Here is a 24,065-nt window from a genome sequence, read left to right on the forward strand (position 1 = left end):
TTCTCTCGTCCGCGAATGCACACACGACAGTTCCTTTGTCAGCCTGGAACCCATCACAGCCGAGGGCGCAAGAAGTCTTCGGGGTGCTCGAGAGGGTGTCTGCCGTAGCACCCCTAACGAGATAGCGGCGTTTCGCGCAGTCGTTATTGCAAGTCATATCAGCAAAAGCAATCACTTTCTCAGCAGCAGGCAGTGCGAGCCCAGCGGCAGCTCTACATGAAGGTACCAATAGCCCAGGAAGGCCGCCGACCGCAGGAATTCGCGCCGCCCCCCTCCCGCCAGCGTACACGAGACTTCCAGGGCACCCTGGACGACATCGAGGGACTGGAATAATTGGCATTCGCCGTGTCACAGGGCTCGTTGGTCTAGGGGTATGATTCCTGCTTAGGGTGCAGGAGGTCCCGGGTTCAAATCCCGGACGAGCCCTAGCGTTTTGTGCAAAGTGATCGCACGTCAGTGGCTGAGTCAGCGCAAAAAGCTCGCCGTCAATATCAAATGAATTTCTTATTCGATGTGAGCAATTGACACTCGGGTCCGACGCGTGAAGGCGATTACGAAGGTTTCGGGTACAGATGGTAGCAGATGCATGTTAGTACGTCTTGCTTAAAGTGATGAAAAAGTGTTTCCGCCCGGGATCGAACCGGGGACCTTCTGCGTGTTAGGCAGACGTGATAACCGCTACACCACGGAAACTGCTTGTGTGCACCTTTCTTCACAGACGACTTATAGTGATGTTGCCATCGTAACTAAAAAATTCAATAAATGTGGTACTTGCAACCGAAGGGACATGCAGCAGAACCACACACGACGTGGCTCATTGGAGGACAATACGACATAGGCAGGAAAATACTGTTCCCGCCCGGGATCGAACCGGGGACCTTCTGCGTGTGAAGCAGACGTGATAACCGCTACACTACGGAAACGGCGGACCTGAGGAGTCCATCCTTGTTCACTCGAACTTGCCTCAGACTTTCTCTCGTCCGCGAATGCACACACGACAGTTCCTTTGTCAGCCTGGAACCCATCACAGCCGAGGGCGCAAGAAGTCTTCGGGGTGCTCGAGAGGGTGTCTGCCGTAGCACCCCTAACGAGATAGCGGCGTTTCGCGCAGTCGTTATTGCAAGTCATATCAGCAAAAGCAATCACTTTCTCAGCAGCAGGCAGTGCGAGCCCAGCGGCAGCTCTACATGAAGGTACCAATAGCCCAGGAAGGCCGCCGACCGCAGGAATTCGCGCCGCCCCCATCCCGCCAGCGTACACGAGACTTCCAGGGCTCCCTGGACGACATCGAGGGACTGGAATAATTGGCATTCGCCGTGTCACAGGGCTCGTTGGTCTAGGGGTATGATTCCTGCTTAGGGTGCAGGAGGTCCCGGGTTCAAATCCCGGACGAGCCCTAGCGTTTTGTGCAAAGTGATCGCACGTCAGTGGCTGAGTCAGCGCAAAAAGCTCGCCGTCAATATCAAATGAATTTCTTATTCGATGTGAGCAATTGACACTCGGGTCCGACGCGTGAAGGCGATTACGAAGGTTTCGGGTACAGATGGTAGCAGATGCATGTTAGTACGTCTTGCTTAAAGTGATGAAAAAGTGTTTCCGCCCGGGATCGAACCGGGGACCTTCTGCGTGTTAGGCAGACGTGATAATCGCTACACCACGGAAACTGCTTGTGTGCACCTTTCTTCACAGACGACTTATAGTGATGTTGCCATCGTAACTAAAAAATTCAATAAATGTGGTACTTGCAACCGAAGGGACATGCAGCAGAACCACACACGACGTGGCTCATTGGAGGACAATACGACATAGGCAGGAAAATACTGTTCCCGCCCGGGATCGAACCGGGGACCTTCTGCGTGTGAAGCAGACGTGATAACCGCTACACTACGGAAACGACGGACCTGAGGAGTCCATCCTTGTTCACTCGAACTTGCCTCAGACTTTCTCTCGTCCGCGAATGCACACACGACAGTTCCTTTGTCAGCCTGGAACCCATCACAGCCGAGGGCGCAAGAAGTCTTCGGGGTGCTCGAGAGGGTGTCTGCCGTAGCACCCCTAACGAGATAGCGGCGTTTCGCGCAGTCGTTATTGCAAGTCATATCAGCAAAAGCAATCACTTTCTCAGCAGCAGGCAGTGCGAGCCCAGCGGCAGCTCTACATGAAGGTACCAATAGCCCAGGAAGGCCGCCGACCGCAGGAATTCGCGCCGCCCCCATCCCGCCAGCGTACACGAGACTTCCAGGGCACCCTGGACGACATCGAGGGACTGGAATAATTGGCATTCGCCGTGTCACAGGGCTCGTTGGTCTAGGGGTATGATTCCTGCTTAGGGTGCAGGAGGTCCCGGGTTCAAATCCCGGACGAGCCCTAGCGTTTTGTGCAAAGTGATCGCACGTCAGTGGCTGAGTCAGCGCAAAAAGCTCGCCGTCAATATCAAATGAATTTCTTATTCGATGTGAGCAATTGACACTCGGGTCCGACGCGTGAAGGCGATTACGAAGGTTTCGGGTACAGATGGTAGCAGATGCATGTTAGTACGTCTTGCTTAAAGTGATGAAAAAGTGTTTCCGCCCGGGATCGAACCGGGGACCTTCTGCGTGTTAGGCAGACGTGATAACCGCTACACCACGGAAACTGCTTGTGTGCACCTTTCTTCACAGACGACTTATAGTGATGTTGCCATCGTAACTAAAAAATTCAATAAATGTGGTACTTGCAACCGAAGGGACATGCAGCAGAACCACACACGACGTGGCTCATTGGAGGACAATACGACATAGGCAGGAAAATACTGTTCCCGCCCGGGATCGAACCGGGGACCTTCTGCGTGTGAAGCAGACGTGATAACCGCTACACTACGGAAACGACGGACCTGAGGAGTCCATCCTTGTTCACTCGAACTTGCCTCAGACTTTCTCTCGTCCGCGAATGCACACACGACAGTTCCTTTGTCAGCCTGGAACCCATCACAGCCGAGGGCGCAAGAAGTCTTCGGGGTGCTCGAGAGGGTGTCTGCCGTAGCACCCCTAACGAGATAGCGGCGTTTCGCGCAGTCGTTATTGCAAGTCATATCAGCAAAAGCAATCACTTTCTCAGCAGCAGGCAGTGCGAGCCCAGCGGCAGCTCTACATGAAGGTACCAATAGCCCAGGAAGGCCGCCGACCGCAGGAATTCGCGCCGCCCCCATCCCGCCAGCGTACACGAGACTTCCAGGGCACCCTGGACGACATCGAGGGACTGGAATAATTGGCATTCGCCGTGTCACAGGGCTCGTTGGTCTAGGGGTATGATTCCTGCTTAGGGTGCAGGAGGTCCCGGGTTCAAATCCCGGACGAGCCCTAGCGTTTTGTGCAAAGTGATCGCACGTCAGTGGCTGAGTCAGCGCAAAAAGCTCGCCGTCAATATCAAATGAATTTCTTATTCGATGTGAGCAATTGACACTCGGGTCCGACGCGTGAAGGCGATTACGAAGGTTTCGGGTACAGATGGTAGCAGATGCATGTTAGTACGTCTTGCTTAAAGTGATGAAAAAGTGTTTCCGCCCGGGATCGAACCGTGGACCTTCTGCGTGTTAGGCAGACGTGATAACCGCTACACCACGGAAACTGCTTGTGTGCACCTTTCTTCACAGACGACTTATAGTGATGTTGCCATCGTAACTAAAAAATTCAATAAATGTGGTTCTTGCAACCGAAGGGACATGCAGCAGAACCACACACGACGTGGCTCATTGGAGGACAATACGACATAGGCAGGAAAATACTGTTCCCGCCCGGGATCGAACCGGGGACCTTCTGCGTGTGAAGCAGACGTGATAACCGCTACACTACGGAAACGGCGGACCTGAGGAGTCCATCCTTGTTCACTCGAACTTGCCTCAGACTTTCTCTCGTCCGCGAATGCACACACGACAGTTCCTTTGTCAGCCTGGAACCCATCACAGCCGAGGGCGCAAGAAGTCTTCGGGGTGCTCGAGAGGGTGTCTGCCGTAGCACCCCTAACGAGATAGCGGCGTTTCGCGCAGTCGTTATTGCAAGTCATATCAGCAAAAGCAATCACTTTCTCAGCAGCAGGCAGTTCGAGCCCAGCGGCAGCTCTACATGAAGGTACCAATAGCCCAGGAAGGCCGCCGACCGCAGGAATTCGCGCCGCCCCCATCCCGCCAGCGTACACGAGACTTCCAGGGCACCCTGGACGACATCGAGGGACTGGAATAATTGGCATTCGCCGTGTCACAGGGCTCGTTGGTCTAGGGGTATGATTCCTGCTTAGGGTGCAGGAGGTCCCGGGTTCAAATCCCGGACGAGCCCTAGCGTTTTGTGCAAAGTGATCGCACGTCAGTGGCTGAGTCAGCGCAAAAAGCTCGCCGTCAATATCAAATGAATTTCTTATTCGATGTGAGCAATTGACACTCGGGTCCGACGCGTGAAGGCGATTACGAAGGTTTCGGGTACAGATGGTAGCAGATGCATGTTAGTACGTCTTGCTTAAAGTGATGAAAAAGTGTTTCCGCCCGGGATCGAACCGGGGACCTTCTGCGTGTTAGGCAGACGTGATAACCGCTACACCACGGAAACTGCTTGTGTGCACCTTTCTTCACAGACGACTTATAGTGATGTTGCCATCGTAACTAAAAAATTCAATAAATGTGGTACTTGCAACCGAAGGGACATGCAGCAGAACCACACACGACGTGGCTCATTGGAGGACAATACGACATAGGCAGGAAAATACTGTTCCCGCCCGGGATCGAACCGGGGACCTTCTGCGTGTGAAGCAGACGTGATAACCGCTACACTACGGAAACGACGGACCTGAGGAGTCCATCCTTGTTCACTCGAACTTGCCTCAGACTTTCTCTCGTCCGCGAATGCACACACGACAGTTCCTTTGTCAGCCTGGAACCCATCACAGCCGAGGGCGCAAGAAGTCTTCGGGGTGCTCGAGAGGGTGTCTGCCGTAGCACCCCTAACGAGATAGCGGCGTTTCGCGCAGTCGTTATTGCAAGTCATATCAGCAAAAGCAATCACTTTCTCAGCAGCAGGCAGTGCGAGCCCAGCGGCAGCTCTACATGAAGGTACCAATAGCCCAGGAAGGCCGCCGACCGCAGGAATTCGCGCCGCCCCCATCCCGCCAGCGTACACGAGACTTCCAGGGCACCCTGGACGACATCGAGGGACTGGAATAATTGGCATTCGCCGTGTCACAGGGCTCGTTGGTCTAGGGGTATGATTCCTGCTTAGGGTGCAGGAGGTCCCGGGTTCAAATCCCGGACGAGCCCTAGCGTTTTGTGCAAAGTGATCGCACGTCAGTGGCTGAGTCAGCGCAAAAAGCTCGCCGTCAATATCAAATGAATTTCTTATTCGATGTGAGCAATTGACACTCGGGTCCGACGCGTGAAGGCGATTACGAAGGTTTCGGGTACAGATGGTAGCAGATGCATGTTAGTACGTCTTGCTTAAAGTGATGAAAAAGTGTTTCCGCCCGGGATCGAACCGGGGACCTTCTGCGTGTTAGGCAGACGTGATAACCGCTACACCACGGAAACTGCTTGTGTGCACCTTTCTTCACAGACGACTTAGAGTGATGTTGCCATCGTAACTAAAAAATTCAATAAATGTGGTACTTGCAACCGAAGGGACATGCAGCAGAACCACACACGACGTGGCTCATTGGAGGACAATACGACATAGGCAGGAAAATACTGTTCCCGCCCGGGATCGAACCGGGGACCTTCTGCGTGTGAAGCAGACGTGATAACCGCTACACTACGGAAACGACGGACCTGAGGAGTCCATCCTTGTTCACTCGAACTTGCCTCAGACTTTCTCTCGTCCGCGAATGCACACACGACAGTTCCTTTGTCAGCCTGGAACCCATCACAGCCGAGGGCGCAAGAAGTCTTCGGGGTGCTCGAGAGGGTGTCTGCCGTAGCACCCCTAACGAGATAGCGGCGTTTCGCGCAGTCGTTATTGCAAGTCATATCAGCAAAAGCAATCACTTTCTCAGCAGCAGGCAGTGCGAGCCCAGCGGCAGCTCTACATGAAGGTACCAATAGCCCAGGAAGGCCGCCGACCGCAGGAATTCGCGCCGCCCCCATCCCGCCAGCGTACACGAGACTTCCAGGGCACCCTGGACGACATCGAGGGACTGGAATAATTGGCATTCGCCGTGTCACAGGGCTCGTTGGTCTAGGGGTATGATTCCTGCTTAGGGTGCAGGAGGTCCCGGGTTCAAATCCCGGACGAGCCCTAGCGTTTTGTGCAAAGTGATCGCACGTCAGTGGCTGAGTCAGCGCAAAAAGCTCGCCGTCAATATCAAATGAATTTCTTATTCGATGTGAGCAATTGACACTCGGGTCCGACGCGTGAAGGTGATTACGAAGGTTTCGGGTACAGATGGTAGCAGATGCATGTTAGTACGTCTTGCTTAAAGTGATGAAAAAGTGTTTCCGCCCGGGATCGAACCGGGGACCTTCTGCGTGTTAGGCAGACGTGATAACCGCTACACCACGGAAACTGCTTGTGTGCACCTTACTTCACAGACGACTTATAGTGATGTTGCCATCGTAACTAAAAAATTCAATAAATGTGGTACTTGCAAACGAAGGGACATGCAGCAGATCCACACACGACGTGGCTCATTGGAGGACAATACGACATAGGCAGGAAAATACTGTTCCCGCCCGGGATCGAACCGGGGACCTTCTGCGTGTGAAGCAGACGTGATAACCGCTACACTACGGAAACGACGGACCTGAGGAGTCCATCCTTGTTCACTCGAACTTGCCTCAGACTTTCTCTCGTCCGCGAATGCACACACGACAGTTCCTTTGTCAGCCTGGAACCCATCACAGCCGAGGGCTCAAGAAGTCTTCGGGGTGCTCGAGAGGGTGTCTGCCGTAGCACCCCTAACGAGATAGCGGCGTTTCGCGCAGTCGTTATTGCAAGTCATCTCAGCAAAAGCAATCACTTTCTCAGCAGCAGGCAGTGCGAGCCCAGCGGCAGCTCTACATGAAGGTACCAATAGCCCAGGAAGGCCGCCGACCGCAGGAATTCGCGCCGCCCCCATCCCGCCAGCGTACACGAGACTTCCAGGGCACCCTGGACGACATCGAGGGACTGGAATAATTGGCATTCGCCGTGTCACAGGGCTCGTTGGTCTAGGGGTATGATTCCTGCTTAGGGTGCAGGAGGTCCCGGGTTCAAATCCCGGACGAGCCCTAGCGTTTTGTGCAAAGTGATCGCACGTCAGTGGCTGAGTCAGCGCAAAAAGCTCGCCGTCAATATCAAATGAATTTCTTATTCGATGTGAGCAATTGACACTCGGGTCCGACGCGTGAAGGCGATTACGAAGGTTTCGGGTACAGATGGTAGCAGATGCATGTTAGTACGTCTTGCTTAAAGTGATGAAAAAGTGTTTCCGCCCGGGATCGAACCGGGGACCTTCTGCGTGTTAGGCAGACGTGATAACCGCAACACCACGGAAACTGCTTGTGTGCACCTTACTTCACAGACGACTTATAGTGATGTTGCCATCGTAACTAAAAAATTCAATAAATGTGGTACTTGCAAACGAAGGGACATGCAGCAGATCCACACACGACGTGGCTCATTGGAGGACAATACGACATAGGCAGGAAAATACTGTTCCCGCCCGGGATCGAACCGGGGACCTTCTGCGTGTGAAGCAGACGTGATAACCGCTACACTACGGAAACGACGGACCTGAGGAGTCCATCCTTGTTCACTCGAACTTGCCTCAGACTTTCTCTCGTCCGCGAATGCACACACGACAGTTCCTTTGTCAGCCTGGAACCCATCACAGCCGAGGGCTCAAGAAGTCTTCGGGGTGCTCGAGAGGGTGTCTGCCGTAGCACCCCTAACGAGATAGCGGCGTTTCGCGCAGTCGTTATTGCAAGTCATATCAGCAAAAGCAATCACTTTCTCAGCAGCAGGCAGTGCGAGCCCAGCGGCAGCTCTACATGAAGGTACCAATAGCCCAGGAAGGCCGCCGACCGCAGGAATTCGCGCCGCCCCCATCCCGCCAGCGTACACGAGACTTCCAGGGCACCCTGGACGACATCGAGGGACTGGAATAATTGGCATTCGCCGTGTCACAGGGCTCGTTGGTCTAGGGGTATGATTCCTGCTTAGGGTGCAGGAGGTCCCGGGTTCAAATCCCGGACGAGCCCTAGCGTTTTGTGCAAAGTGATCGCACGTCAGTGGCTGAGTCAGCGCAAAAAGCTCGCCGTCAATATCAAATGAATTTCTTATTCGATGTGAGCAATTGACACTCGGGTCCGACGCGTGAAGGCGATTACGAAGGTTTCGGGTACAGATGGTAGCAGATGCATGTTAGTACGTCTTGCTTAAAGTGATGAAAAAGTGTTTCCGCCCGGGATCGAACCGGGGACCTTCTGCGTGTTAGGCAGACGTGATAACCGCTACACCACGGAAACTGCTTGTGTGCACCTTACTTCACAGACGACTTATAGTGATGTTGCCATCGTAACTAAAAAATTCAATAAATGTGGTACTTGCAAACGAAGGGACATGCAGCAGATCCACACACGACGTGGCTCATTGGAGGACAATACGACATAGGCAGGAAAATACTGTTCCCGCCCGGGATCGAACCGGGGACCTTCTGCGTGTGAAGCAGACGTGATAACCGCTACACTACGGAAACGACGGACCTGAGGAGTCCATCCTTGTTCACTCGAACTTGCCTCAGACTTTCTCTCGTCCGCGAATGCACACACGACAGTTCCTTTGTCAGCCTGGAACCCATCACAGCCGAGGGCTCAAGAAGTCTTCGGGGTGCTCGAGAGGGTGTCTGCCGTAGCACCCCTAACGAGATAGCGGCGTTTCGCGCAGTCGTTATTGCAAGTCATATCAGCAAAAGCAATCACTTTCTCAGCAGCAGGCAGTGCGAGCCCAGCGGCAGCTCTACATGAAGGTACCAATAGCCCAGGAAGGCCGCCGACCGCAGGAATTCGCGCCGCCCCCATCCCGCCAGCGTACACGAGACTTCCAGGGCACCCTGGACGACATCGAGGGACTGGAATAATTGGCATTCGCCGTGTCACAGGGCTCGTTGGTCTAGGGGTATGATTCCTGCTTAGGGTGCAGGAGGTCCCGGGTTCAAATCCCGGACGAGCCCTAGCGTTTTGTGCAAAGTGATCGCACGTCAGTGGCTGAGTCAGCGCAAAAAGCTCGCCGTCAATATCAAATGAATTTCTTATTCGATGTGAGCAATTGACACTCGGGTCCGACGCGTGAAGGCGATTACGAAGGTTTCGGGTACAGATGGTAGCAGATGCATGTTAGTACGTCTTGCTTAAAGTGATGAAAAAGTGTTTCCGCCCGGGATCGAACCGGGGACCTTCTGCGTGTTAGGCAGACGTGATAACCGCTACACCACGGAAACTGCTTGTGTGCACCTTACTTCACAGACGACTTATAGTGATGTTGCCATCGTAACTAAAAAATTCAATAAATGTGGTACTTGCAAACGAAGGGACATGCAGCAGATCCACACACGACGTGGCTCATTGGAGGACAATACGACATAGGCAGGAAAATACTGTTCCCGCCCGGGATCGAACCGGGGACCTTCTGCGTGTGAAGCAGACGTGATAACCGCTACACTACGGAAACGACGGACCTGAGGAGTCCATCCTTGTTCACTCGAACTTGCCTCAGACTTTCTCTCGTCCGCGAATGCACACACGACAGTTCCTTTGTCAGCCTGGAACCCATCACAGCCGAGGGCTCAAGAAGTCTTCGGGGTGCTCGAGAGGGTGTCTGCCGTAGCACCCCTAACGAGATAGCGGCGTTTCGCGCAGTCGTTATTGCAAGTCATATCAGCAAAAGCAATCACTTTCTCAGCAGCAGGCAGTGCGAGCCCAGCGGCAGCTCTACATGAAGGTACCAATAGCCCAGGAAGGCCGCCGACCGCAGGAATTCGCGCCGCCCCCATCCCGCCAGCGTACACGAGACTTCCAGGGCACCCTGGACGACATCGAGGGACTGGAATAATTGGCATTCGCCGTGTCACAGGGCTCGTTGGTCTAGGGGTATGATTCCTGCTTAGGGTGCAGGAGGTCCCGGGTTCAAATCCCGGACGAGCCCTAGCGTTTTGTGCAAAGTGATCGCACGTCAGTGGCTGAGTCAGCGCAAAAAGCTCGCCGTCAATATCAAATGAATTTCTTATTCGATGTGAGCAATTGACACTCGGGTCCGACGCGTGAAGGCGATTACGAAGGTTTCGGGTACAGATGGTAGCAGATGCATGTTAGTACGTCTTGCTTAAAGTGATGAAAAAGTGTTTCCGCCCGGGATCGAACCGGGGACCTTCTGCGTGTTAGGCAGACGTGATAACCGCTACACCACGGAAACTGCTTGTGTGCACCTTACTTCACAGACGACTTATAGTGATGTTGCCATCGTAACTAAAAAATTCAATAAATGTGGTACTTGCAAACGAAGGGACATGCAGCAGATCCACACACGACGTGGCTCATTGGAGGACAATACGACATAGGCAGGAAAATACTGTTCCCGCCCGGGATCGAACCGGGGACCTTCTGCGTGTGAAGCAGACGTGATAACCGCTACACTACGGAAACGACGGACCTGAGGAGTCCATCCTTGTTCACTCGAACTTGCCTCAGACTTTCTCTCGTCCGCGAATGCACACACGACAGTTCCTTTGTCAGCCTGGAACCCATCACAGCCGAGGGCTCAAGAAGTCTTCGGGGTGCTCGAGAGGGTGTCTGCCGTAGCACCCCTAACGAGATAGCGGCGTTTCGCGCAGTCGTTATTGCAAGTCATATCAGCAAAAGCAATCACTTTCTCAGCAGCAGGCAGTGCGAGCCCAGCGGCAGCTCTACATGAAGGTACCAATAGCCCAGGAAGGCCGCCGACCGCAGGAATTCGCGCCGCCCCCATCCCGCCAGCGTACACGAGACTTCCAGGGCACCCTGGACGACATCGAGGGACTGGAATAATTGGCATTCGCCGTGTCACAGGGCTCGTTGGTCTAGGGGTATGATTCCTGCTTAGGGTGCAGGAGGTCCCGGGTTCAAATCCCGGACGAGCCCTAGCGTTTTGTGCAAAGTGATCGCACGTCAGTGGCTGAGTCAGCGCAAAAAGCTCGCCGTCAATATCAAATGAATTTCTTATTCGATGTGAGCAATTGACACTCGGGTCCGACGCGTGAAGGCGATTACGAAGGTTTCGGGTACAGATGGTAGCAGATGCATGTTAGTACGTCTTGCTTAAAGTGATGAAAAAGTGTTTCCGCCCGGGATCGAACCGGGGACCTTCTGCGTGTTAGGCAGACGTGATAACCGCTACACCACGGAAACTGCTTGTGTGCACCTTTCTTCACAGACGACTTATAGTGATGTTGCCATCGTAACTAAAAAATTCAATAAATGTGGTACTTGCAACCGAAGGGACATGCAGCAGAACCACACACGACGTGGCTCATTGGAGGACAATACGACATAGGCAGGAAAATACTGTTCCCGCCCGGGATCGAACCGGGGACCTTCTGCGTGTGAAGCAGACGTGATAACCGCTACACTACGGAAACGACGGACCTGAGGAGTCCATCCTTGTTCACTCGAACTTGCCTCAGACTTTCTCTCGTCCGCGAATGCACACACGACAGTTCCTTTGTCAGCCTGGAACCCATCACAGCCGAGGGCGCAAGAAGTCTTCGGGGTGCTCGAGAGGGTGTCTGCCGTAGCACCCCTAACGAGATAGCGGCGTTTCGCGCAGTCGTTATTGCAAGTCATATCAGCAAAAGCAATCACTTTCTCAGCAGCAGGCAGTGCGAGCCCAGCGGCAGCTCTACATGAAGGTACCAATAGCCCAGGAAGGCCGCCGACCGCAGGAATTCGCGCCGCCCCCATCCCGCCAGCGTACACGAGACTTCCAGGGCACCCTGGACGACATCGAGGGACTGGAATAATTGGCATTCGCCGTGTCACAGGGCTCGTTGGTCTAGGGGTATGATTCCTGCTTAGGGTGCAGGAGGTCCCGGGTTCAAATCCCGGACGAGCCCTAGCGTTTTGTGCAAAGTGATCGCACGTCAGTGGCTGAGTCAGCGCAAAAAGCTCGCCGTCAATATCAAATGAATTTCTTATTCGATGTGAGCAATTGACACTCGGGTCCGACGCGTGAAGGCGATTACGAAGGTTTCGGGTACAGATGGTAGCAGATGCATGTTAGTACGTCTTGCTTAAAGTGATGAAAAAGTGTTTCCGCCCGGGATCGAACCGGGGACCTTCTGCGTGTTAGGCAGACGTGATAACCGCTACACCACGGAAACTGCTTGTGTGCACCTTACTTCACAGACGACTTATAGTGATGTTGCCATCGTAACCAAAAAATTCAATAAATGTGGTACTTGCAAACGAAGGGACATGCAGCAGATCCACACACGACGTGGCTCATTGGAGGACAATACGACATAGGCAGGAAAATACTGTTCCCGCCCGGGATCGAACCGGGGACCTTCTGCGTGTGAAGCAGACGTGATAACCGCTACACTACGGAAACGACGGACCTGAGGAGTCCATCCTTGTTCACTCGAACTTGCCTCAGACTTTCTCTCGTCCGCGAATGCACACACGACAGTTCCTTTGTCAGCCTGGAACCCATCACAGCCGAGGGCTCAAGAAGTCTTCGGGGTGCTCGAGAGGGTGTCTGCCGTAGCACCCCTAACGAGATAGCGGCGTTTCGCGCAGTCGTTATTGCAAGTCATATCAGCAAAAGCAATCACTTTCTCAGCAGCAGGCAGTGCGAGCCCAGCGGCAGCTCTACATGAAGGTACCAATAGCCCAGGAAGGCCGCCGACCGCAGGAATTCGCGCCGCCCCCATCCCGCCAGCGTACACGAGACTTCCAGGGCACCCTGGACGACATCGAGGGACTGGAATAATTGGCATTCGCCGTGTCACAGGGCTCGTTGGTCTAGGGGTATGATTCCTGCTTAGGGTGCAGGAGGTCCCGGGTTCAAATCCCGGACGAGCCCTAGCGTTTTGTGCAAAGTGATCGCACGTCAGTGGCTGAGTCAGCGCAAAAAGCTCGCCGTCAATATCAAATGAATTTCTTATTCGATGTGAGCAATTGACACTCGGGTCCGACGCGTGAAGGCGATTACGAAGGTTTCGGGTACAGATGGTAGCAGATGCATGTTAGTACGTCTTGCTTAAAGTGATGAAAAAGTGTTTCCGCCCGGGATCGAACCGGGGACCTTCTGCGTGTTAGGCAGACGTGATAACCGCTACACCACGGAAACTGCTTGTGTGCACCTTACTTCACAGACGACTTATAGCGATGTTGCCATCGTAACTAAAAAATTCAATAAATGTGGTACTTGCAAACGAAGGGACATGCAGCAGATCCACACACGACGTGGCTCATTGGAGGACAATACGACATAGGCAGGAAAATACTGTTCCCGCCCGGGATCGAACCGCGGACCTTCTGCGTGTGAAGCAGACGTGATAACCGCTACACTACGGAAACGACGGACCTGAGGAGTCCATCCTTGTTCACTCGAACTTGCCTCAGACTTTCTCTCGTCCGCGAATGCACACACGACAGTTCCTTTGTCAGCCTGGAACCCATCACAGCCGAGGGCTCAAGAAGTCTTCGGGGTGCTCGAGAGGGTGTCTGCCGTAGCACCCCTAACGAGATAGCGGCGTTTCGCGCAGTCGTTATTGCAAGTCATATCAGCAAAAGCAATCACTTTCTCAGCAGCAGGCAGTGCGAGCCCAGCGGCAGCTCTACATGAAGGTACCAATAGCCCAGGAAGGCCGCCGACCGCAGGAATTCGCGCCGCCCCCATCCCGCCAGCGTACACGAGACTTCCAGGGCACCCTGGACGACATCGAGGGACTGGAATAATTGGCATTCGCCGTGTCACAGGGCTCGTTGGTCTAGGGGTATGATTCCTGCTTAGGGTGCAGGAGGTCCCGGGTTCAAATCCCGGACGAGCCCTAGCGTTTTGTGCAAAGTGATCGCACGTCAGTGGCTGAGTCAGCGCAAAAAGCTCGCCGTCAATATCAAATGAATTTCTTATTCGATGTGAGCAATTGACACTCGGGTCCGACGCGTGAAGGCGATTACGAAGGTTTCGGGTACAGATGGTAGCAGATGCATGTTAGTACGTCTTGCTTAAAGTGATGAAAAAGTGTTTCCGCCCGGGATCGAACCGGGGACCTTCTGCGTGTTAGGCAGACGTGATAACCGCTACACCACGGAAACTGCTTGTGTGCACCTTTCTTCACAGACGACTTATAGTGATGTTGCCATCGTAACTAAAAAATTCAATAAATGTGGTACTTGCAACCGAAGGGACATGCAGCAGAACCACACACGACGTGGCTCATTGGAGGACAATACGACATAGGCAGGAAAATACTGTTCCCGCCCGGGATCGAACCGGGGACCTTCTGCGTGTGAAGCAGACGTGATAACCGCTACACTACGGAAACGACGGACCTGAGGAGTCCATCCTTGTTCACTCGAACTTGCCTCAGACTTTCTCTCGTCCGCGAATGCACACACGACAGTTCCTTTGTCAGCCTGGAACCCATCACAGCCGAGGGCGCAAGAAGTCTTCGGGGTGCTCGAGAGGGTGTCTGCCGTAGCACCCCTAACGAGATAGCGGCGTTTCGCGCAGTCGTTATTGCAAGTCATATCAGCAAAAGCAATCACTTTCTCAGCAGCAGGCAGTGCGAGCCCAGCGGCAGCTCTACATGAAGGTACCAATAGCCCAGGAAGGCCGCCGACCGCAGGAATTCGCGCCGCCCCCATCCCGCCAGCGTACACGAGACTTCCAGGGCACCCTGGACGACATCGAGGGACTGGAATAATTGGCATTCGCCGTGTCACAGGGCTCGTTGGTCTAGGGGTATGATTCCTGCTTAGGGTGCAGGAGGTCCCGGGTTCAAATCCCGGACGAGCCCTAGCGTTTTGTGCAAAGTGATCGCACGTCAGTGGCTGAGTCAGCGCAAAAAGCTCGCCGTCAATATCAAATGAATTTCTTATTCGATGTGAGCAATTGACACTCGGGTCCGACGCGTGAAGGCGATTACGAAGGTTTCGGGTACAGATGGTAGCAGATGCATGTTAGTACGTCTTGCTTAAAGTGATGAAAAAGTGTTTCCGCCCGGGATCGAACCGGGGACCTTCTGCGTGTTAGGCAGACGTGATAACCGCTACACCACGGAAACTGCTTGTGTGCACCTTTCTTCACAGACGACTTATAGTGATGTTGCCATCGTAACTAAAAAATTCAATAAACGTGGTACTTGCAACCGAAGGGACATGCAGCAGAACCACACACGACGTGGCTCATTGGAGGACAATACGACATAGGCAGGAAAATACTGTTCCCGCCCGGGATCGAACCGGGGACCTTCTGCGTGTGAAGCAGACGTGATAACCGCTACACTACGGAAACGACGGACCTGAGGAGTCCATCCTTGTTCACTCGAACTTGCCTCAGACTTTCTCTCGTCCGCGAATGCACACACGACAGTTCCTTTGTCAGCCTGGAACCCATCACAGCCGAGGGCGCAAGAAGTCTTCGGGGTGCTCGAGAGGGTGTCTGCCGTAGCACCCCTAACGAGATAGCGGCGTTTCGCGCAGTCGTTATTGCAAGTCATATCAGCAAAAGCAATCACTTTCTCAGCAGCAGGCAGTGCGAGCCCAGCGGCAGCTCTACATGAAGGTACCAATAGCCCAGGAAGGCCGCCGACCGCAGGAATTCGCGCCGCCCCCATCCCGCCAGCGTACACGAGACTTCCAGGGCACCCTGGACGACATCGAGGGACTGGAATAATTGGCATTCGCCGTGTCACAGGGCTCGTTGGTCTAGGGGTATGATTCCTGCTTAGGGTGCAGGAGGTCCCGGGTTCAAATCCCGGACGAGCCCTAGCGTTTTGTGCAAAGTGATCGCACGTCAGTGGCTGAGTCAGCGCAAAAAGCTCGCCGTCAATATCAAATGAATTTCTTATTCGATGTGAGCAATTGACACTCGGGTCCGACGCGTGAAGGCGATTACGAAGGTTTCGGGTACAGATGGTAGCAGATGCATGTTAGTACGTCTTGCTTAAAGTGATGAAAAAGTGTTTCCGCCCGGGATCGAACCGGGGACCTTCTGCGTGTTAGGCAGACGTGATAACCGCTACACCACGGAAACTGCTTGTGTGCACCTTACTTCACAGACGACTTATAGTGATGTTGCCATCGTAACTAAAAAATTCAATAAATGTGGTACTTGCAAACGAAGGGACATGCAGCAGATCCACACACGACGTGGCTCATTGGAGGACAATACGACATAGGCAGGAAAATACTGTTCCCGCCCGGGATCGAACCGGGGACCTTCTGCGTGTGAAGCAGACGTGATAACCGCTACACTACGGAAACGACGGACCTGAGGAGTCCATCCTTGTTCACTCGAACTTGCCTCAGACTTTCTCTCGTCCGCGAATGCACACACGACAGTTCCTTTGTCAGCCTGGAACCCATCACAGCCGAGGGCTCAAGAAGTCTTCGGGGTGCTCGAGAGGGTGTCTGCCGTAGCACCCCTAACGAGATAGCGGCGTTTCGCGCAGTCGTTATTGCAAGTCATATCAGCAAAAGCAATCACTTTCTCAGCAGCAGGCAGTGCGAGCCCAGCGGCAGCTCTACATGAAGGTACCAATAGCCCAGGAAGGCCGCCGACCGCAGGAATTCGCGCCGCCCCCATCCCGCCAGCGTACACGAGACTTCCAGGGCACCCTGGACGACATCGAGGGACTGGAATAATTGGCATTCGCCGTGTCACAGGGCTCGTTGGTCTAGGGGTATGATTCCTGCTTAGGGTGCGGGAGGTCCCGGGTTCAAATACCGGACGAGCCCTAGCGTTTTGTGCAAAGTGATCGCACGTCAGTGGCTGAGTCAGCGCAAAAAGCTCGCCGTCAATATCAAATGAATTTCTTATTCGATGTTAGCAATTGACACTCGGGTCCGACGCGTGAAGGCGATTACGAAGGTTTCGGGTACAGATGGTAGCAGATGCATGTTAGTACGTCTTGCTTAAAGTGATGAAAAAGTGTTTCCGCCCGGGACCGAACCGGGGACCTTCTGCGTGTTAGGCAGACGTGATAACCGATACACCACGGAAACTGCTTGTGTGCACCTTACTTCACAGACGACTTATAGTGATGTTGCCATCGTAACTAAAAAATTCAATAAATGTGGTACTTGCAAACGAAGGGACATGCAGCAGATCCACACACGACGTGGCTCATTGGAGGACAATACGACATAGGCAGGAAAATACCGTTCCCGCCCGGGATCGAACCGGGGACCTTCTGCGTGTGAAGCAGACGTGATAACCGCTACACTACGGAAACGACGGACCTGAGGAGTCCAATCTTGTTCACTCGAACTTGCCTCAGACTTTCTCTCGTCCGCGAATGCACACACGACAGTTCCTTTGTCAGCCTGGAACCCATCACAGCCGAGGGCTCAAGAAGTCTTCGGGGTGCTCGAGAGGGTGTCTGCCGTAGCACCCCTAACGAGATAGCGGCGTTTCGCGCAGTCGTTATTGCAAGTCATATCAGCACAAACAATCACTTTCTCAGCAGCAGGCAGTGCGAGCCCAGCGGCAGCTCTACATGAAGGTACCAATAGCCCAGGAAGGCCGCCGACCGCAGGAATTCGCGCCGCCCCCATCCCGCCAGCGTACACGAGACTTCCAGGGCACCCTGGACGACATCGAGGGACTGGAATAATTGGCATTCGCCGTGTCACAGGGCTCGTTGGTCTAGGGGTATGATTCCTGCTTAGGGTGCAGGAGGTCCCGGGTTCAAATCCCGGACGAGCCCTAGCGTTTTGTGCAAAGTGATCGCACGTCAGTGGCTGAGTCAGCGCAAAAAGCTCGCCGTCAATATCAAATGAATTTCTTATTCGATGTGAGCAATTGACACTCGGGTCCGACGCGTGAAGGCGATTACGAAGGTTTCGGGTACAGATGGTAGCAGATGCATGTTAGTACGTCTTGCTTAAAGTGATGAAAAAGTGTTTCCGCCCGGGATCGAACCGGGGACCTTCTGCGTGTTAGGCAGACGTGATAACCGCTACACCACGGAAACTGCTTGTGTGCACCTTACTTCACAGACGACTTATAGTGATGTTGCCATCGTAACTAAAAAATTCAATAAATGTGGTACTTGCAAACGAAGGGACATGCAGCAGATCCACACACGACGTGGCTCATTGGAGGACAATACGACATAGGCAGGAAAATACTGTTCCCGCCCGGGATCGAACCGGGGACCTTCTGCGTGTGAAGCAGACGTGATAACCGCTACACTACGGAAACGACGGACCTGAGGAGTCCATCCTTGTTCACTCGAACTTGCCTCAGACTTTCTCTCGTCCGCGAATGCACACACGACAGTTCCTTTGTCAGCCTGGAACCCATCACAGCCGAGGGCTCAAGAAGTCTTCGGGGTGCTCGAGAGGGTGTCTGCCGTAGCACCCCTAACGAGATAGCGGCGTTTCGCGCAGTCGTTATTGCAAGTCATATCAGCAAAAGCAATCACTTTCTCAGCAGCAGGCAGTGCGAGCCCAGCGGCAGCTCTACATGAAGGTACCAATAGCCCAGGAAGGCCGCCGACCGCAGGAATTCGCGCCGCCCCCATCCCGCCAGCGTACACGAGACTTCCAGGGCACCCTGGACGACATCGAGGGACTGGAATAATTGGCATTCGCCGTGTCACAGGGCTCGTTGGTCTAGGGGTATGATTCCTGCTTAGGGTGCAGGAGGTCCCGGGTTCAAATCCCGGACGAGCCCTAGCGTTTTGTGCAAAGTGATCGCACGTCAGTGGCTGAGTCAGCGCAAAAAGCTCGCCGTCAATATCAAATGAATTTCTTATTCGATGTGAGCAATTGACACTCGGGTCCGACGCGTGAAGGCGATTACGAAGGTTTCGGGTACAGATGGTAGCAGATGCATGTTAGTACGTCTTGCTTAAAGTGATGAAAAAGTGTTTCCGCCCGGGGTCGAACCGGGGACCTTCTGCGTGTTAGGCAGACGTGATAACCGCTACACCACGGAAACTGCTTGTGTGCACCTTACTTCACAGACGACTTATAGTGATGTTGCCATCGTAACTAAAAAATTCAATAAATGTGGTACTTGCAAACGAAGGGACATGCAGCAGATCCACACACGACGTGGCTCATTGGAGGACAATACGACATAGGCAGGAAAATACTGTTCCCGCCCGGGATCGAACCGGGGATCTTCTGCGTGTGAAGCAGACGTGATAACCGCTACACTACGGAAACGACGGACCTGAGGAGTCCATCCTTGTTCACTCGAACTTGCCTCAGACTTTCTCTCGTCCGCGAATGCACACACGACAGTTCCTTTGTCAGCCTGGAACCCATCACAGCCGAGGGCTCAAGAAGTCTTCGGGGTGCTCGAGAGGGTGTCTGCCGTAGCACCCCTAACGAGATAGCGGCGTTTCGCGCAGTCGTTATTGCAAGTCATATCAGCAAAAGCAATCACTTTCTCAGCAGCAGGCAGTGCGAGCCCAGCGGCAGCTCTACATGAAGGTACCAATAGCCCAGGAAGGCCGCCGACCGCAGGAATTCGCGCCGCCCCCATCCCGCCAGCGTACACGAGACTTCCAGGGCACCCTGGACGACATCGAGGGACTGGAATAATTGGCATTCGCCGTGTCACAGGGCTCGTTGGTCTAGGGGTATGATTCCTGCTTAGGGTGCAGGAGGTCCCGGGTTCAAATCCCGGACGAGCCCTAGCGTTTTGTGCAAAGTGATCGCACGTCAGTGGCTGAGTCAGCGCAAAAAGCTCGCCGTCAATATCAAATGAATTTCTTATTCGATGTGAGCAATTGACACTCGGGTCCGACGCGTGAAGGCGATTACGAAGGTTTCGGGTACAGATGGTAGCAGATGCATGTTAGTACGTCTTGCTTAAAGTGATGAAAAAGTGTTTCCGCCCGGGATCGAACCGGGGACCTTCTGCGTGTTAGGCAGACGTGATAACCGCTACACCAGGGAAACTGCTTGTGTGCACCTTACTTCACAGACGACTTATAGTGATGTTGCCATCGTAACTAAAAAATTCAATAAATGTGGTACTTGCAAACGAAGGGACATGCAGCAGATCCACACACGACGTGGCTCATTGGAGGACAATACGACATAGGCAGGAAAATACTGTTCCCGCCCGGGATCGAACCGGGGACCTTCTGCGTGTGAAGCAGACGTGATAACCGCTACACTACGGAAACGACGGACCTGAGGAGTCCATCCTTGTTCACTCGAACTTGCCTCAGACTTTCTCTCGTCCGCGAATGCACACACGACAGTTCCTTTGTCAGCCTGGAACCCATCACAGCCGAGGGCTCAAGAAGTCTTCGGGGTGCTCGAGAGGGTGTCTGCCGTAGCACCCCTAACGAGATAGCGGCGTTTCGCGCAGTCGTTATTGCAAGTCATATCAGCAAAAGCAATCACTTTCTCAGCAGCAGGCAGTGCGAGCCCAGCGGCAGCTCTACATGAAGGTACCAATAGCCCAGGAAGGCCGCCGACCGCAGGAATTCGCGCCGCCCCCATCCCGCCAGCGTACACGAGACTTCCAGGGCACCCTGGACGACATCGAGGGACTGGAATAATTGGCATTCGCCGTGTCACAGGGCTCGTTGTTCTAGGGGTATGATTCGTGCTTAGGGTGCAGGAGGTCCCGGGTTCAAATCCCGGACGAGCCCTAGCGTTTTGTGCAAAGTGATCGCACGTCAGTGGCTGAGTCAGCGCAAAAAGCTCGCCGTCAATATCAAATGAATTTCTTATTCGATGTGAGAAATTGACACTCGGGTCCGACGCGTGAAGGCGATTACGAAGGTTTCGGGTACAGATGGTAGCAGATGCATGTTAGTACGTCTTGCTTAAAGTGATGAAAAAGTGTTTCCGCCCGGGATCGAACCGGGGACCTTCTGCGTGTTAGGCAGACGTGATAACCGCTACACCACGGAAACTGCTTGTGTGCACCTTACTTCACAGACGACTTATAGTGATGTTGCCATCGTAACTAAAAAATTCAATAAATGTGGTACTTGCAAACGAAGGGACATGCAGCAGATCCACACACGACGTGGCTCATTGGAGGACAATACGACATAGGCAGGAAAATACTGTTCCCGCCCGTGATCGAACCGGGGACCTTCTGCGTGTGAAGCAGACGTGATAACCGCTACACTACGGAAACGACGGACCTGAGGAGTCCATCCTTGTTCACTCGAACTTGCCTCAGACTTTCTCTCGTCCGCGAATGCACACACGACAGTTCCTTTGTCAGCCTGGAACCCATCACAGCCGAGGGCTCAAGAAGTCTTCGGGGTGCTCGAGAGGGTGTCTGCCGTAGCACCCCTAACGAGATAGCGGCGTTTCGCGCAGTCGTTATTGCAAGTCATATCAGCAAAAGCAATCACTTTCTCAGCAGCAGGCAGTGCGAGCCCAGCGGCAGCTCTACATGAAGGTACCAATAGCCCAGGAAGGCCGCCGACCGCAGGAATTCGCGCCGCCCCCATCCCGCCAGCGTACACGAGACTTCCAGGGCACCCTGGACGACATCGAGGGACTGGAATAATTGGCATTCGCCGTGTCACAGGGCTCGTTGGTCTAGGGGTATGATTCCTGCTTAGGGTGCAGGAGGTCCCGGGTTCAAATCCCGGACGAGCCCTAGCGTTTTGTGCAAAGTGATCGCACGTCAGTGGCTGAGTCAGCGCAAAAAGCTCGCCGTCAATATCAAATGAATTTCTTATTCGATGTGAGCAATTGACACTCGGGTCCGACGCGTGAAGGCGATTACGAAGGTTTCGGGTACAGATGGTAGCAGATGCATGTTAGTACGTCTTGCTTAAAGTGATGAAAAAGTGTTTCCGCCCGGGATCGAACCGGGGACCTTCTGCGTGTTAGGCAGACGTGATAACCGCTACACCACGGAAACTGCTTGTGTGCACCTTACTTCACAGACGACTTATAGTGATGTTGCCATCGTAACTAAAAAATTCAATAAATGTGGTACTTGCAAACGAAGGGACATGCAGCAGATCCACACACGACGTGGCTCATTGGAGGACAATACGACATAGGCAGGAAAATACTGTTCCCGCCCGGGATCGAACCGGGGACCTTCTGCGTGTGAAGCAGACGTGATAACCGCTACACTACGGAAACGACGGACCTGAGGAGTCCATCCTTGTTCACTCGAACTTGCCTCAGACTTTCTCTCGTCCGCGAATGCACACACGACAGTTCCTTTGTCAGCCTGGAACCCATCACAGCCGAGGGCTCAAGAAGTCTTCGGGGTGCTCGAGAGGGTGTCTGCCGTAGCACCCCTCACGAGATAGCGGCGTTTCGCGCAGTCGTTATTGCAAGTCATATCAGCAAAAGCAATCACTTTCTCAGCAGCAGGCAGTGCGAGCCCAGCGGCAGCTCTACATGAAGGTACCAATAGCCCAGGAAGGCCGCCGACCGCAGGAATTCGCGCCGCCCCCATCCCGCCAGCGTACACGAGACTTCCAGGGCACCCTGGACGACATCGAGGGACTGGAATAATTGGCATTCGCCGTGTCACAGGGCTCGTTGGTCTAGGGGTATGATTCCTGCTTAGGGTGCAGGAGGTCCCGGGTTCAAATCCCGGACGAGCCCTAGCGTTTTGTGCAAAGTGATCGCACGTCAGTGGCTGAGTCAGCGCAAAAAGCTCGCCGTCAATATCAAATGAATTTCTTATTCGATGTGAGCAATTGACACTCGGGTCCGACGCGTGAAGGCGATTACGAAGGTTTCGGGTACAGATGGTAGCAGATGCATGTTAGTACGTCTTGCTTAAAGTGATGAAAAAGTGTTTCCTCCCGGGATCGAACCGGGGACCTTCTGCGTGTTAGGCAGACGTGATAACCGCTACACCACGGAAACTGCTTGTGTGCACCTTACTTCACAGACGACTTATAGTGATGTTGCCATCGTAACTAAAAAATTCAATAAATGTGGTACTTGCAAACGAAGGGACATGCAGCAGATCCACACACGACGTGGCTCATTGGAGGACAACACGACATATGCAGGAAAAGACTGTTCCCGCCCGGGATCGAACCGGGGACCTTCTGCGTGTGAAGCAGACGTGATAACCGCTACACTACGGAAACGACGGACCTGAGGAGTCCATCCTTGTTCACTCGAACTTGCCTCAGACTTTCTCTCGTCCGCGAATGCACACACGACAGTTCCTTTGTCAGCCTGGAACCCATCACAGCCGAGGGCTCAAGAAGTCTTCGGGGTGCTCGAGAGGGTGTCTGCCGTAGCACCCCTCACGAGATAGCGGCGTTTCGCGCAGTCGTTATTGCAAGTCATATCAGCAAAAGCAATCACTTTCTCAGCAGCAGGCAGTGCGAGCCCAGCGGCAGCTCTACATGAAGGTACCAATAGCCCAGGAAGGCCGCCGACCGCAGGAATTCGCGCCGCCCCCATCCCGCCAGCGTACACGAGACTTCCAGGGCACCCTGGACGACATCGAGGGACTGGAATAATTGGCATTCGCCGTGTCACAGGGCTCGTTGGTCTAGGGGTATGATTCCTGCTTAGGGTGCAGGAGGTCCCGGGTTCAAATCCCGGACGAGCCCTAGCGTTTTGCCAGGAAGGCCGCCGACCGCAGGAATTCGCGCCGCCCCCATCCTGCCAGCGTACACGAGACTTCCAGGGCACCCTGGACGACATCGTGGGACTGGAATAATTGGCATTCGCCGTGTCACAGGGCTCGTTGGTCTAGGGGTATGATTCCTGCTTAGGGTGCAGGAGGTCCCGGGTTCAAATCCCGGACGAGCCCTAGCGTTTTGTGCAAAGTGATCGCACGTCAGTGGCTGAGTCAGCGCAAAAAGCTCGCCGTCAATATCAAATGAATTTCTTATTCGATGTGAGCAATTGACACTCGGGTCCGACGCGTGAAGGCGATTACGAA

The 24,065-nt window shown here is 53.8% G+C and overlaps 73 non-coding genes across 73 annotated transcripts; 25 read left to right on the forward strand and 48 right to left on the reverse strand.

The window, feature by feature from the left end:
- Window positions 1–354: 354 nt before the first annotated feature.
- Window positions 355–426, forward strand: Trnap-agg. The gene has a single exon. It is a non-coding gene; the product is annotated as a tRNA-Pro (tRNA).
- A 194-nt stretch (window positions 427–620) lies between these two features.
- On the reverse strand, window positions 621–693 carry Trnav-aac. Its single transcript has one exon. It is a non-coding gene; the product is annotated as a tRNA-Val (tRNA).
- Window positions 694–850: 157 nt separating this feature from the next.
- Window positions 851–923, reverse strand: Trnav-cac. Its single transcript has one exon. It is a non-coding gene; the product is annotated as a tRNA-Val (tRNA).
- A 402-nt stretch (window positions 924–1,325) lies between these two features.
- Window positions 1,326–1,397, forward strand: Trnap-agg. Its single transcript has one exon. It is a non-coding gene; the product is annotated as a tRNA-Pro (tRNA).
- A 194-nt stretch (window positions 1,398–1,591) lies between these two features.
- Trnav-aac lies at window positions 1,592–1,664 on the reverse strand. The gene has a single exon. It is a non-coding gene; the product is annotated as a tRNA-Val (tRNA).
- Window positions 1,665–1,821: 157 nt separating this feature from the next.
- Trnav-cac lies at window positions 1,822–1,894 on the reverse strand. Its single transcript has one exon. It is a non-coding gene; the product is annotated as a tRNA-Val (tRNA).
- Window positions 1,895–2,296: 402 nt separating this feature from the next.
- On the forward strand, window positions 2,297–2,368 carry Trnap-agg. Its single transcript has one exon. It is a non-coding gene; the product is annotated as a tRNA-Pro (tRNA).
- Window positions 2,369–2,562: 194 nt separating this feature from the next.
- Trnav-aac lies at window positions 2,563–2,635 on the reverse strand. The gene has a single exon. It is a non-coding gene; the product is annotated as a tRNA-Val (tRNA).
- Window positions 2,636–2,792: 157 nt separating this feature from the next.
- On the reverse strand, window positions 2,793–2,865 carry Trnav-cac. The gene has a single exon. It is a non-coding gene; the product is annotated as a tRNA-Val (tRNA).
- A 402-nt stretch (window positions 2,866–3,267) lies between these two features.
- Window positions 3,268–3,339, forward strand: Trnap-agg. The gene has a single exon. It is a non-coding gene; the product is annotated as a tRNA-Pro (tRNA).
- A 194-nt stretch (window positions 3,340–3,533) lies between these two features.
- Trnav-aac lies at window positions 3,534–3,606 on the reverse strand. Its single transcript has one exon. It is a non-coding gene; the product is annotated as a tRNA-Val (tRNA).
- Window positions 3,607–3,763: 157 nt separating this feature from the next.
- On the reverse strand, window positions 3,764–3,836 carry Trnav-cac. Its single transcript has one exon. It is a non-coding gene; the product is annotated as a tRNA-Val (tRNA).
- A 402-nt stretch (window positions 3,837–4,238) lies between these two features.
- On the forward strand, window positions 4,239–4,310 carry Trnap-agg. The gene has a single exon. It is a non-coding gene; the product is annotated as a tRNA-Pro (tRNA).
- Window positions 4,311–4,504: 194 nt separating this feature from the next.
- On the reverse strand, window positions 4,505–4,577 carry Trnav-aac. The gene has a single exon. It is a non-coding gene; the product is annotated as a tRNA-Val (tRNA).
- Window positions 4,578–4,734: 157 nt separating this feature from the next.
- Window positions 4,735–4,807, reverse strand: Trnav-cac. The gene has a single exon. It is a non-coding gene; the product is annotated as a tRNA-Val (tRNA).
- Window positions 4,808–5,209: 402 nt separating this feature from the next.
- Trnap-agg lies at window positions 5,210–5,281 on the forward strand. The gene has a single exon. It is a non-coding gene; the product is annotated as a tRNA-Pro (tRNA).
- Window positions 5,282–5,475: 194 nt separating this feature from the next.
- On the reverse strand, window positions 5,476–5,548 carry Trnav-aac. Its single transcript has one exon. It is a non-coding gene; the product is annotated as a tRNA-Val (tRNA).
- Window positions 5,549–5,705: 157 nt separating this feature from the next.
- On the reverse strand, window positions 5,706–5,778 carry Trnav-cac. The gene has a single exon. It is a non-coding gene; the product is annotated as a tRNA-Val (tRNA).
- A 402-nt stretch (window positions 5,779–6,180) lies between these two features.
- Trnap-agg lies at window positions 6,181–6,252 on the forward strand. The gene has a single exon. It is a non-coding gene; the product is annotated as a tRNA-Pro (tRNA).
- Window positions 6,253–6,446: 194 nt separating this feature from the next.
- Trnav-aac lies at window positions 6,447–6,519 on the reverse strand. The gene has a single exon. It is a non-coding gene; the product is annotated as a tRNA-Val (tRNA).
- Window positions 6,520–6,676: 157 nt separating this feature from the next.
- On the reverse strand, window positions 6,677–6,749 carry Trnav-cac. The gene has a single exon. It is a non-coding gene; the product is annotated as a tRNA-Val (tRNA).
- Window positions 6,750–7,151: 402 nt separating this feature from the next.
- On the forward strand, window positions 7,152–7,223 carry Trnap-agg. Its single transcript has one exon. It is a non-coding gene; the product is annotated as a tRNA-Pro (tRNA).
- Window positions 7,224–7,417: 194 nt separating this feature from the next.
- Trnav-aac lies at window positions 7,418–7,490 on the reverse strand. The gene has a single exon. It is a non-coding gene; the product is annotated as a tRNA-Val (tRNA).
- Window positions 7,491–7,647: 157 nt separating this feature from the next.
- On the reverse strand, window positions 7,648–7,720 carry Trnav-cac. The gene has a single exon. It is a non-coding gene; the product is annotated as a tRNA-Val (tRNA).
- Window positions 7,721–8,122: 402 nt separating this feature from the next.
- On the forward strand, window positions 8,123–8,194 carry Trnap-agg. Its single transcript has one exon. It is a non-coding gene; the product is annotated as a tRNA-Pro (tRNA).
- A 194-nt stretch (window positions 8,195–8,388) lies between these two features.
- Trnav-aac lies at window positions 8,389–8,461 on the reverse strand. Its single transcript has one exon. It is a non-coding gene; the product is annotated as a tRNA-Val (tRNA).
- Window positions 8,462–8,618: 157 nt separating this feature from the next.
- On the reverse strand, window positions 8,619–8,691 carry Trnav-cac. The gene has a single exon. It is a non-coding gene; the product is annotated as a tRNA-Val (tRNA).
- A 402-nt stretch (window positions 8,692–9,093) lies between these two features.
- Trnap-agg lies at window positions 9,094–9,165 on the forward strand. Its single transcript has one exon. It is a non-coding gene; the product is annotated as a tRNA-Pro (tRNA).
- A 194-nt stretch (window positions 9,166–9,359) lies between these two features.
- Window positions 9,360–9,432, reverse strand: Trnav-aac. The gene has a single exon. It is a non-coding gene; the product is annotated as a tRNA-Val (tRNA).
- A 157-nt stretch (window positions 9,433–9,589) lies between these two features.
- Window positions 9,590–9,662, reverse strand: Trnav-cac. Its single transcript has one exon. It is a non-coding gene; the product is annotated as a tRNA-Val (tRNA).
- Window positions 9,663–10,064: 402 nt separating this feature from the next.
- On the forward strand, window positions 10,065–10,136 carry Trnap-agg. The gene has a single exon. It is a non-coding gene; the product is annotated as a tRNA-Pro (tRNA).
- Window positions 10,137–10,330: 194 nt separating this feature from the next.
- Window positions 10,331–10,403, reverse strand: Trnav-aac. Its single transcript has one exon. It is a non-coding gene; the product is annotated as a tRNA-Val (tRNA).
- A 157-nt stretch (window positions 10,404–10,560) lies between these two features.
- On the reverse strand, window positions 10,561–10,633 carry Trnav-cac. The gene has a single exon. It is a non-coding gene; the product is annotated as a tRNA-Val (tRNA).
- A 402-nt stretch (window positions 10,634–11,035) lies between these two features.
- On the forward strand, window positions 11,036–11,107 carry Trnap-agg. Its single transcript has one exon. It is a non-coding gene; the product is annotated as a tRNA-Pro (tRNA).
- A 194-nt stretch (window positions 11,108–11,301) lies between these two features.
- Trnav-aac lies at window positions 11,302–11,374 on the reverse strand. The gene has a single exon. It is a non-coding gene; the product is annotated as a tRNA-Val (tRNA).
- A 157-nt stretch (window positions 11,375–11,531) lies between these two features.
- Window positions 11,532–11,604, reverse strand: Trnav-cac. The gene has a single exon. It is a non-coding gene; the product is annotated as a tRNA-Val (tRNA).
- A 402-nt stretch (window positions 11,605–12,006) lies between these two features.
- Window positions 12,007–12,078, forward strand: Trnap-agg. Its single transcript has one exon. It is a non-coding gene; the product is annotated as a tRNA-Pro (tRNA).
- Window positions 12,079–12,272: 194 nt separating this feature from the next.
- Trnav-aac lies at window positions 12,273–12,345 on the reverse strand. The gene has a single exon. It is a non-coding gene; the product is annotated as a tRNA-Val (tRNA).
- A 157-nt stretch (window positions 12,346–12,502) lies between these two features.
- Trnav-cac lies at window positions 12,503–12,575 on the reverse strand. Its single transcript has one exon. It is a non-coding gene; the product is annotated as a tRNA-Val (tRNA).
- Window positions 12,576–12,977: 402 nt separating this feature from the next.
- Trnap-agg lies at window positions 12,978–13,049 on the forward strand. The gene has a single exon. It is a non-coding gene; the product is annotated as a tRNA-Pro (tRNA).
- Window positions 13,050–13,243: 194 nt separating this feature from the next.
- Trnav-aac lies at window positions 13,244–13,316 on the reverse strand. The gene has a single exon. It is a non-coding gene; the product is annotated as a tRNA-Val (tRNA).
- A 157-nt stretch (window positions 13,317–13,473) lies between these two features.
- Trnav-cac lies at window positions 13,474–13,546 on the reverse strand. Its single transcript has one exon. It is a non-coding gene; the product is annotated as a tRNA-Val (tRNA).
- A 402-nt stretch (window positions 13,547–13,948) lies between these two features.
- Window positions 13,949–14,020, forward strand: Trnap-agg. The gene has a single exon. It is a non-coding gene; the product is annotated as a tRNA-Pro (tRNA).
- A 194-nt stretch (window positions 14,021–14,214) lies between these two features.
- Trnav-aac lies at window positions 14,215–14,287 on the reverse strand. Its single transcript has one exon. It is a non-coding gene; the product is annotated as a tRNA-Val (tRNA).
- A 157-nt stretch (window positions 14,288–14,444) lies between these two features.
- On the reverse strand, window positions 14,445–14,517 carry Trnav-cac. The gene has a single exon. It is a non-coding gene; the product is annotated as a tRNA-Val (tRNA).
- Window positions 14,518–14,919: 402 nt separating this feature from the next.
- On the forward strand, window positions 14,920–14,991 carry Trnap-agg. Its single transcript has one exon. It is a non-coding gene; the product is annotated as a tRNA-Pro (tRNA).
- Window positions 14,992–15,185: 194 nt separating this feature from the next.
- Trnav-aac lies at window positions 15,186–15,258 on the reverse strand. Its single transcript has one exon. It is a non-coding gene; the product is annotated as a tRNA-Val (tRNA).
- A 157-nt stretch (window positions 15,259–15,415) lies between these two features.
- Trnav-cac lies at window positions 15,416–15,488 on the reverse strand. The gene has a single exon. It is a non-coding gene; the product is annotated as a tRNA-Val (tRNA).
- Window positions 15,489–15,890: 402 nt separating this feature from the next.
- Trnap-agg lies at window positions 15,891–15,962 on the forward strand. Its single transcript has one exon. It is a non-coding gene; the product is annotated as a tRNA-Pro (tRNA).
- A 194-nt stretch (window positions 15,963–16,156) lies between these two features.
- Window positions 16,157–16,229, reverse strand: Trnav-aac. Its single transcript has one exon. It is a non-coding gene; the product is annotated as a tRNA-Val (tRNA).
- Window positions 16,230–16,386: 157 nt separating this feature from the next.
- Trnav-cac lies at window positions 16,387–16,459 on the reverse strand. Its single transcript has one exon. It is a non-coding gene; the product is annotated as a tRNA-Val (tRNA).
- A 402-nt stretch (window positions 16,460–16,861) lies between these two features.
- Trnap-agg lies at window positions 16,862–16,933 on the forward strand. The gene has a single exon. It is a non-coding gene; the product is annotated as a tRNA-Pro (tRNA).
- Window positions 16,934–17,127: 194 nt separating this feature from the next.
- Window positions 17,128–17,200, reverse strand: Trnav-aac. Its single transcript has one exon. It is a non-coding gene; the product is annotated as a tRNA-Val (tRNA).
- A 157-nt stretch (window positions 17,201–17,357) lies between these two features.
- Trnav-cac lies at window positions 17,358–17,430 on the reverse strand. Its single transcript has one exon. It is a non-coding gene; the product is annotated as a tRNA-Val (tRNA).
- A 402-nt stretch (window positions 17,431–17,832) lies between these two features.
- Trnap-agg lies at window positions 17,833–17,904 on the forward strand. Its single transcript has one exon. It is a non-coding gene; the product is annotated as a tRNA-Pro (tRNA).
- A 194-nt stretch (window positions 17,905–18,098) lies between these two features.
- Trnav-aac lies at window positions 18,099–18,171 on the reverse strand. Its single transcript has one exon. It is a non-coding gene; the product is annotated as a tRNA-Val (tRNA).
- Window positions 18,172–18,328: 157 nt separating this feature from the next.
- Trnav-cac lies at window positions 18,329–18,401 on the reverse strand. The gene has a single exon. It is a non-coding gene; the product is annotated as a tRNA-Val (tRNA).
- A 402-nt stretch (window positions 18,402–18,803) lies between these two features.
- On the forward strand, window positions 18,804–18,875 carry Trnap-agg. The gene has a single exon. It is a non-coding gene; the product is annotated as a tRNA-Pro (tRNA).
- Window positions 18,876–19,069: 194 nt separating this feature from the next.
- On the reverse strand, window positions 19,070–19,142 carry Trnav-aac. The gene has a single exon. It is a non-coding gene; the product is annotated as a tRNA-Val (tRNA).
- A 157-nt stretch (window positions 19,143–19,299) lies between these two features.
- On the reverse strand, window positions 19,300–19,372 carry Trnav-cac. The gene has a single exon. It is a non-coding gene; the product is annotated as a tRNA-Val (tRNA).
- Window positions 19,373–19,774: 402 nt separating this feature from the next.
- Window positions 19,775–19,846, forward strand: Trnap-agg. Its single transcript has one exon. It is a non-coding gene; the product is annotated as a tRNA-Pro (tRNA).
- Window positions 19,847–20,040: 194 nt separating this feature from the next.
- Trnav-aac lies at window positions 20,041–20,113 on the reverse strand. The gene has a single exon. It is a non-coding gene; the product is annotated as a tRNA-Val (tRNA).
- A 157-nt stretch (window positions 20,114–20,270) lies between these two features.
- Window positions 20,271–20,343, reverse strand: Trnav-cac. The gene has a single exon. It is a non-coding gene; the product is annotated as a tRNA-Val (tRNA).
- A 668-nt stretch (window positions 20,344–21,011) lies between these two features.
- Trnav-aac lies at window positions 21,012–21,084 on the reverse strand. Its single transcript has one exon. It is a non-coding gene; the product is annotated as a tRNA-Val (tRNA).
- A 157-nt stretch (window positions 21,085–21,241) lies between these two features.
- Window positions 21,242–21,314, reverse strand: Trnav-cac. The gene has a single exon. It is a non-coding gene; the product is annotated as a tRNA-Val (tRNA).
- A 402-nt stretch (window positions 21,315–21,716) lies between these two features.
- Window positions 21,717–21,788, forward strand: Trnap-agg. The gene has a single exon. It is a non-coding gene; the product is annotated as a tRNA-Pro (tRNA).
- Window positions 21,789–21,982: 194 nt separating this feature from the next.
- Trnav-aac lies at window positions 21,983–22,055 on the reverse strand. The gene has a single exon. It is a non-coding gene; the product is annotated as a tRNA-Val (tRNA).
- A 157-nt stretch (window positions 22,056–22,212) lies between these two features.
- Window positions 22,213–22,285, reverse strand: Trnav-cac. Its single transcript has one exon. It is a non-coding gene; the product is annotated as a tRNA-Val (tRNA).
- Window positions 22,286–22,687: 402 nt separating this feature from the next.
- On the forward strand, window positions 22,688–22,759 carry Trnap-agg. The gene has a single exon. It is a non-coding gene; the product is annotated as a tRNA-Pro (tRNA).
- A 194-nt stretch (window positions 22,760–22,953) lies between these two features.
- On the reverse strand, window positions 22,954–23,026 carry Trnav-aac. Its single transcript has one exon. It is a non-coding gene; the product is annotated as a tRNA-Val (tRNA).
- Window positions 23,027–23,183: 157 nt separating this feature from the next.
- Trnav-cac lies at window positions 23,184–23,256 on the reverse strand. Its single transcript has one exon. It is a non-coding gene; the product is annotated as a tRNA-Val (tRNA).
- Window positions 23,257–23,658: 402 nt separating this feature from the next.
- Trnap-agg lies at window positions 23,659–23,730 on the forward strand. Its single transcript has one exon. It is a non-coding gene; the product is annotated as a tRNA-Pro (tRNA).
- Window positions 23,731–23,861: 131 nt separating this feature from the next.
- Window positions 23,862–23,933, forward strand: Trnap-agg. Its single transcript has one exon. It is a non-coding gene; the product is annotated as a tRNA-Pro (tRNA).
- Window positions 23,934–24,065: the final 132 nt, after the last annotated feature.

Source organism: Schistocerca americana, chromosome 2 (genome assembly GCF_021461395.2).
Source record: "Schistocerca americana isolate TAMUIC-IGC-003095 chromosome 2, iqSchAmer2.1, whole genome shotgun sequence".
NCBI lineage: Eukaryota > Metazoa > Arthropoda > Insecta > Orthoptera > Acrididae > Schistocerca > Schistocerca americana.